Below are 8,993 nucleotides of genomic sequence, written 5' to 3'. Positions count from 1 at the left end.
GTTAAACTGAAGGGCATATTCAGTGACTACCCCTTTGAAATTTGTAAAAATGAGACCAGCTCCATTATCCTACGCATTGGATGCTCCGTCAATGTGTAGCACCCAAGTCAATATTTGGTCGGGTTTGGGAGTCTCGGACTGCTTTATTATATTATCAATTTCATCCTCCGATTTATTGTCAGATACTGTACACTCGACAATGAAGTCGGCTAGAACCTGTGCTTTCATTAATGGACGTGGACGGTATTGTATGTCAAATTCATCCAATTTTACTGCCCATTTTGCCATCCTACCTGATGTATCAGGTTGATGTAAGATCGCCTTCAACGGTTGATCTGTCAAGACTACGATCGGATGTGTCTGAAAGTATGGGTGAAGCCATTGCGATGATATAATCAGAGTGTAAATTATTTTCTCCGCTCTTAAATACCTCACTTCAGCATTATGCAGCACCTTGCTAGTATAATAGATAGGTCGTTGGATTCGATTTTTATCTTTTTGGATGAGTACCAAATTGATCGCTTCAGTTGAGGTTGCGAAATAGAGGTACAATGCTTCTCCAACCTTAGGTTTTGTGAGCAAAGATAGAGAGACCAAGTATTTTTTTAAGTCTTCGAAGGATTGTCAGTATTCATCCAACTATGAAAAATCTTTCGTCTACCGCAAAGTCTTGAAAAAAGGTAAACATCTTTCAGCCGACCTAAAAATAAATCGATTGAGTACAGCGATTCTTCTATTAAGTTGTTGTACCTCCTTTTTGGAGCTCGGATGCTTCATGTTGATGATGGCTTTTATTTTTTCAGGATTAATCTGAATTTCTTGTTATGATACAAAAAATTCAAAGAATTTCTCGAAAGTCATCCCAAAAGCACACTTAGTCAAATTCAATTTCATCTGATATCGTCGAAGTGTACTGAAGGCTTCCTCCAGATCTCGAACATGCTCTAAAGTTTAGGAGCTCTTCACTAGTATGTCATCTACATATACCTCCATATTTCGCCCGATCTGTGTTTTGAAGATCTTGTTGACAAGCTGTTGATAGGTGGCTCTAGCATTTTTCAGATCAAAAGACATCACTTTATAACAGTACATACCTTTATCGATTACAAAAGCCGTGTGCTCCTCATCTTCAGACGTCATCTGGATTTGATTGTATCCAATGAAAACATCCATGAAGCTCAAAAGTCGATGGCCTGAAATTGCATCAACCAATTGATCAATCTTTGGTAGTGGAAAGCTGTCTTTTGGATAAGTTTTATTTAAATCTATGTAGTCGATGCAGATTCATCATTTTTTATTGGCCTTCCTCATCATTACCATATTGGCAAGCCAGTCGGGATAAGTAGCTTCTATGATGAAGCCTGCTGTAAGGAGCTTGTCGATCTCTTTGTTAATGACCTTCTATCTTTTGAGGATAAAAGATTATTTTTTCTATCTCACTGGCCTGACATTCAGATTGATGTTGAGTTGGTGAGTTATTACATCCAGAGGAATGCCCGACATGTCGGTAGCTGATCAAGCAAAAATATTGATATTTGCTCTCAGTAAATTTATTAGTTGCTGCCGCTCTGGATCAGACAGTTGCGATCCAATTTGGATCATCTTCTTTAGATCTTCCTCTTTTAGCGGAATGAAAATCAGTTGTTCAGCTGGTTCACCCTTCTCCTGATTCTCTCTTTGATTTAATTTGTCGATGGATAGAGAGTCTTCAAGTTTATTATTTTGAGTGGAAACTAAAAAATAGTATCAGGCTAACCGTTGGTCTCCACGTATTTCTCCAATTCCATTCTTTGTTGGGAATCGGACTAATAAATGGTATGTCAAAACCACAGCTCTCAATGCATTAAGGCTTGGTTGTCCGAGTATGGCATTATAGGTCGAAGGAACTCGGACAACCATAAATGTCACAAGAATAGTACTCTGTAGTGGTTCAGTTCCTGTGATTAAGGGGAGAGAAATTTTTTCTTCCATAGTCACAGCATCCTCAGTGAAACCGACCAATGGTGTTGAGACTTTTCTGAGTCGATCAGTCGATAGTCGCATTTGAGAGAAAGTCGAGTAAAAAAAGACATCAGTCGAACTTTTATTATCTACAAAGATTCTTTTTACATCATAATTTGCTATTATTGTTGAAACAATAACAGCATCATCATGGAAAGTTTGAATTTCTCGAATATCCTTTTTCGAAAAAATTATTACATCATTTAGTCATCGTCTCTTCGCTGACTCATCTTCGAAACTTGCCCCCCAATTCGATCGTCCAGAGATCATGTTGATCACCCCTGTAGTCAGTTGATTATTGATGGCCTCCTCAGTTTGCGGCTGAGATCGTCGATCAGTAGGTAGTTGAGTCGGTTGATCTCTTCGATACTTTTCAAGGTAGCCTCATCAAATTAGGGCCTCTATTTCGTCCCTGAGCTGGATGCATTGTTCGATATCGTGACGGTGGTTATGATGAAACTGACAGTACTTCCTCCGATCACAGTTCCTCGAGGGTGCCTTCATCGGTGGGGGGTGCCGTAAATATTCTGCTCCTTCGATTTTTATGAGAATCTATGCACGGAGATCAGAGAGAGGAGTATATGAGTCATATATGTCGTAATTCGGCTTTGGGCCGTAGTTCGGCTTCGGACTCCGTCGTTGAGGTGAAACTTGCTTATTGGAAGGTGACCGACTTGATTCAGTCAGAGCTCCACCTTTCTTCTATTTTTTCTTCTGATCTTTATTTTTTATCTAGCGTCGGTCAGAAGTAGTCTCGTCTGCGTGGATATACTTATACGCACGTTCGAGAAGTTCAGCATAAGTTCGGAGAAGAGTTTTGTCTAAGGAGTATGCGAATCTGAACCCCTTCAGACCTCTTTTCATGATCGATATGGCCCTGTCTTCATTGAGGTCTCGTTAAGTGTGGCCATGTTGAAACGAGCCACAAAGTCTCTCAATGTTTCAGTCTCTCTCTGTTTGATTGAGAAGTGACTGTCAAAAGTTTGTGGCGGCCTTCGACTAGTGCTGAAGTGAGCTATAAAAGAATGCTCGAACTGCTCGAAAGAATCGATGCTCTTCGACTGAAACCCGGACCTAAGCAGCTTTTCGAAGAATTGCCGGAAAGCCAATGCATAAGAGGGCGGCGGTTGCCCCCTGGATCATCATGAGAGCTTTATAGCTCTTTAGGTGGTCAATTGGGTCGATGGAGCCATCGTATAGCTCCACTTGTGGCATCTTGAACCAAGATGGGATCGGCTCGTCTAAGATGTGCTGAGAGAGAGGCTAAACGATGTGAAAATCATAGTCACTAGAGGATTTCCGACCTTCCACTTGGAGTCGGGCAAGTCGGCGGTCAATCTTTTGAAACTTTCGTTCGTAGTTGTCCAACCACCGTTGTTGGGAGACCCCGGAGGTGAAAACTCCCGATGAGCTCGAGGGAGAAGGAGGTGTCCGCGACTGTTTTCCCTTCCTAATACTGTGGAGATGGGAAGGAGAGGGGGAACGCCGCGAGCGATGGGTGGCACGATGGGAGTGCTGAGAATATGGTTATCCATCTCGATGGGAGTGTCGAGGCGACTGCTCTGGAGAGGGAGAACATGATCGCGTAGGGGGCGGTGGCTGTGTCTAGATGGCACCAACTGTGCCACCGGTTGCTCCACTGGCGGCTGTTGTTGTTGCTGGATTTGCTGTTGTTGGAGACTTCTAACTGTCTCCGTCAGAACATTCATGTACTGCACGAGTGCAGCGATTTGGACATCCGTGGTGACCACGGGACGTGAAGAATTGGGCTCTGCTACTGAAAGTGAGGGAGGAGCATCTTTCTGATGGAAAGAGTGCCTTGTCGATTCGATTGTCGAAAGTTGGGCTCTGATTTTCAGCATGATGAATTGCAGATCTTTCTTTCCCCCTATCTGGTGTGACAATATATTGTGGCCAACTCTCTGTCGCCTATCGTCGGTGATGAGCACCTGCAAAACAGCATCCACATAGATCGGAATTATGTCCGGCGAAGACCCTCCGATGCTTAAGTCAGAGCGAAAATTGGTGAACAGTAGTATATTTGAGTATCGAAAGTAGCAGAGCTCTGATCCAAAAGTATCTTACCAGTACTGTTCTCTTATCCTCTTTTTATAGGTGAATCTGATGTAACCATCGAGCACGTGGTCCCGCTTTTTATAGCGCTAAATCATCGAGCTGTAACTGTGGAGTTAGTAGGCCGTTAATTCTCAGTAATTACTATGACACGTAGTCAATAACCGTTTATAACAGTTACAACATATTGAGCAGATTAGCCGACTATATGTCGGTAATCCTAATATGTCGATAAAACATCCGAGTGACCATCGGTCAGTAGTATATGTCGGCGGTTTTTGGTCGGAGATTGTTTAAATTGTCTGCTGTTGATCGGTCTGTTGATCGGTAATAGCCGAGTGTCAGTCAATGTTCCGATCATGAGTCGGTGCCAGCCGATGCAAGGTCGGAGTGGTATGTTTGGTCGGTCAGCCTTTGTTGAGTCGAGTGTCGGATGGTTAACTTGAGTCGGAGGTCGACTGACTTTCTTCGACACTAATTAACTCGAATTTTTTCAAAAAATTTAAAAGATAAAAAAATTATGAAAGTAGGACTTAAGTCTTTTTTTTATTGATTAATTTAAAATTAAGATACACAGGCTTTATTTATAATAGTGAGTTTCGTCCTTGCATAAGTCAGATCAGATTCCTCCTCTAAATTTTAATAGGACTCTCTTATGTAAAATAAATATAAGCAATATAAATAAATTTAAAAAAAAATAAAATTCTCTATGAGATATATCTCGACTCTTATATCAAGTTTGCCTTCCGCCGCTATACATGATTCTTCTCGAATTGGAAGATATACCTAGTCAAATTCTCATCAGAAAAGAAAACTTTCATTTGATCGATCTATTTCAGCCTCAGGTCCCAAATGATAAAATTTAAGCCCATCACCAAGAGCATGGCCTTCAAAAGAACTAAAAGGATTGGAGCTTATGCACGAATATGGGAGTTAAATTAATTAATTTTTTTTTTCAAATACCATGTCTCTTTTTGATTCTTGAATTGAATTAAGTCTCTTTAACCTTTAAGATACATGTTCAATCTGTGCATATAAATTACATGTAGTGCATTCTCCTATACATGCAATTCCACTTTGATTAAATATTACTAATAAATCATGCTTCTGCATCCTTTTACCATTCTAATTGATAATTGACATCAGAAGGACTTCATTAACCGGAGTGAATCATACAAAGCATAAATTTGAGGAAAAAAAATCAGGGACCTGATCGATACTTGATGCGCCATTATGTAGTGCTATGTTTAATTATATTATGAAATGGGGGGACATTGATTGATATTACCCGAACAATATTGATGCATGGTCTTGGGTGTGACTTAAATTTAAACCATGCTAGTGAGACTAGGGCTAGTAGACGAGCTAGATGTTTATTAATTAGCTCTAGTTTTGCTTGATCAGTTATTAAACAAGCCAAGCCATGCTAGGCTTGGCTCAGTTGACCTTACCTAAATTAGCTCAAGATATTAATATATAAGTAATATATATTATTTTTATAATTTTTTAGATAAGCCATTCATGAACAGCATGAGCCTCGCTTGAATTTGAATGAGCTAGCATGAGCTCGTCTTAATTATATAACATGCTGAGCCAGAGTCAGGCCCAGTATGGTGCAAGGATCCAGATTTTTTTAAAATCTCCCGCACGAATCGCAAAGCAAGCAAAAAGAAAGAAAGAAAAAATATGAAACCTCACGCGCTGGGCGTACGAGGTGGAAGAGGAGGGGACTCTCGAAGGAGTCCTCCTCTTCGAATGCAACCGGAAAAAGGGTTCCAAGGCTTGTTCAAACTCCGGCGAGGCCCTAGGATCCGTGCCTATAAATCCCTCTCCCATCCTCCTCAACAAGTGACCCAAATTTCCAGTCAATCGTCAGCGAAATCGCACGGATTAGAGGAATTCTTTCCGTCGAACAGTTTTCCATGACCACCGTCAATCAGCCCCAAAGTTGAGGTAATAAGCTTCTATTCTTCTTCCTCTTCTTTTTCTGAACTTTAGAGAGCTTTTGACTGTCGGATTGGGTCGCCGGCCGTCGGATTTCTTAGGGGTCGGAACTTTCTCTATTTTGTTCCTTCTTTTCCTTCCGTTGGACCAGTTGCAGTCACCGGATGCGAACTTGCCGTGGTCGCTGAGGACCGGAGCCATCATCACCGGTGTTGAAAGGTCGCCGCCGGTCGTGGTTGCCATCGTGGGAGTGGGAGATGGTGGGGGGAGGGGGGTGGTTGGCCGGCCTCGCGAAGAAGAATAAAGTCTCCCATTAGGGGTATTAGAGCTAGGCATGGTATGCATCATTATTTTATTAGTTGTGCAAGTCTCCCATTAGGGGATACCAGGGCCGATAAAGATCTGGAAGGTTTGAGATAGCTCTAGGCCATGGATGCCCCTTCCCAACCCTTGAGTAGGAGCCAACCATGAGGAGGGCATCTGAGATTGGTTGGGGAAGATTCTCGGCCCCATATGGACTAATGAAAAGGGCCCTATATGGGTTTGTCATCCAAGATTGCTCCTCCACTCAATAGCATAAAGATTTGTACGATGAGCCTTAATATAGATGTATTAGGAGAGAACAAACGTTGATATGTGGATTAACTTCACTCTTTTCTTACACAGAAGCATGTTTGTGCCAAAGAATTACTGCTGGGTCAAAGCCTTGAGTCAATATTTGAAGGCACAAACAAAATTTTCATCAAAAAACAAAAGGTGCAAACAAAATAAATTCATGGTAGGTCAAGTTTGTTTTCAAAACTAAAGGAGTGAGCGAACCATATGGCACAATACTAAATAGATCAGTATCTTTTGATTGCATGTTTGGTTGGCAACAATTGGGTGTTAGGAATAGTTATTAGTTCTATCTAGCCTATTCTTATGTTTTGCAGCTCATTTTCATATGGGAAATGCTTATTCTCATGAGTATCCGATTCCTATGAAAAGGAAGAATCTATAACCAAGGGACATAGGTATCATTTTTGTAATGTTGGAGACATATCCAAGTAACAATGAAGATAAGTTCTCCTTATATATTCTATTTATTAATATTAGTTTTTTTTTTTTTTTGGAAGGGAAAAGGGGGGCAACAGAGAGCTACCCGCCTAATTTATATCATAACAAGAAACAGATACGTATTATATTACAAGCTGAGGGTCGTGGTAAAAAAGAAAGGATTAGATTCTAGAAGGCGATGTCAAGCTTTCAAGTCTCTTCGAAAGGCTCTGTGCCTCAGAATTAGTCTTGGATGGATAGAGAATGCTCTAGCTTCTTAAAGATTGGAGGATGTTTTGTAAAATAGAGTAAATAGACCCTTTCTTGGTTAAGAAGATACGTGCATTTCTCTCCATCCATACCTCCCAACAAACTGCATCCATAAGCATATCCTCTATCTTGTTGTCCAAATAACTTCTATTCTTCTTCCTCCAACTTGTCCAAAGGTTAAAAAATGAAGACGACCTTCCTTTCAGTCTCTGTTGCAGCTTAAAAATAGTCTATAAACTTCAAATGAATGTGTATCTAAAGAAAAGATGATTAGTTGTTTCCATATTTGAGCCACATAGAGCATAGTCATTACTAACATTCTAACCTTTCTTGACGAGTATGTTACCTGTGTGTAGCTTATTATTAATATTAGTTATATCATAAAAATATAATACAGAATATATTATCTATTGTGTAATATAACATTATATAAATTTGTGTTATATGCACTATTCTTACACATGTTAAAGTCATGCTATTATAATTGTATTGCTATTTTTACTTATATTGAACATATATAAGTATATAATATTACTTACTAAATAATATGGTTTTATATACTATATATGTATTGATACTATATTATTAACTGATAGTTCTATATTATATTACAGATAATTATATTATATTCAATTATATTTATTAATAATATTCTTTTCATATCTTAATATACTATATTTATGTTAAATTGTTCTTGCATTATTAATTTATATTATCATAACAATAATATTATAGTAATTATTATCTTTTTGTAATATATGAATATGGTCAAGTCATTTATGAAAAGGTATAAGTAGCACCAATAAAAGATAAATTGAAAGAAAGATTACTTATATGTTTTGGACATGCATAATGTAGATCGAGAGATGTTGCAAAAAGAGTTATTTGATACATATAAAAGAAAGAATGGTAGAGACAGACTAAAAGTCACATAGGAGGATGAAGCTGTAAGAAGTGCTTGATATCACTATATTTTTTTTGAAAGTGTAATCTAAATAGAGAGAAATGGAGAAAAAGAATTCATGTAGTTGACCAAAACTAGTTCGAGATCATAGCTTAATTGGGTTTAATTGATTGATATATGTATATTGTTATTAAAATGTGATAAATATATTGCTATATTGTAGCTGTATTATTTATACTTGCATTATTGTGGGGAACTATAATAATCTTAATATTAGAATAGAAAATTAACATTTTGTTAGAAGATTATCATTTTTTTATAATGTTAATATATATATATATATATATTATTACAATATATATTAATAGCATAAGTAACACCAAATAATACTTTAATTCTATTACCATATTTGTAGAAACTATAAATTATGTAATATCATATATTATATATCACATTATGTTATTTTATCATATTTTGATAAGTGTTATCATTAGTTTATAATGATATGGTGTCAACAATAATATTAGTAACATTGGTTGTATAATTTTACTAATATAAATACTAATATAACAATTATGTACTATAATAATATTGGTTATAAATAATATATCAGATTACATGTTATAATGTTTATTTCATTCTCTTGAGAAATTTTGGGTTGCAAATGAGCCAAGCTATATTTGCAAGCTACTCAAGCTTGACTAAAGTTCAAGCTCAAATCGACTTGACTATTATCAAGCTTAAATAGCTCGAATAGTTTTTCTAG

General features: G+C 37.9%; 1 long non-coding RNA gene across 1 annotated transcript; it reads left to right on the top strand.

The window, feature by feature from the left end:
* Positions 1–5,621: 5,621 nt before the first annotated feature.
* LOC140857446 (uncharacterized) lies at positions 5,622–6,679 on the top strand. The gene is made up of 2 exons (XR_012140918.1): positions 5,622–6,027; positions 6,170–6,679. It is a non-coding gene; the product is annotated as an uncharacterized lncRNA (long non-coding RNA).
* Positions 6,680–8,993: the final 2,314 nt, after the last annotated feature.

This window comes from Elaeis guineensis, chromosome 4, assembly GCF_000442705.2.
Source record: "Elaeis guineensis isolate ETL-2024a chromosome 4, EG11, whole genome shotgun sequence".
In the NCBI taxonomy this organism is placed as follows: domain Eukaryota; kingdom Viridiplantae; phylum Streptophyta; class Magnoliopsida; order Arecales; family Arecaceae; genus Elaeis; species Elaeis guineensis.
This window is presented reverse-complemented; position numbering and strand designations above follow the sequence as displayed.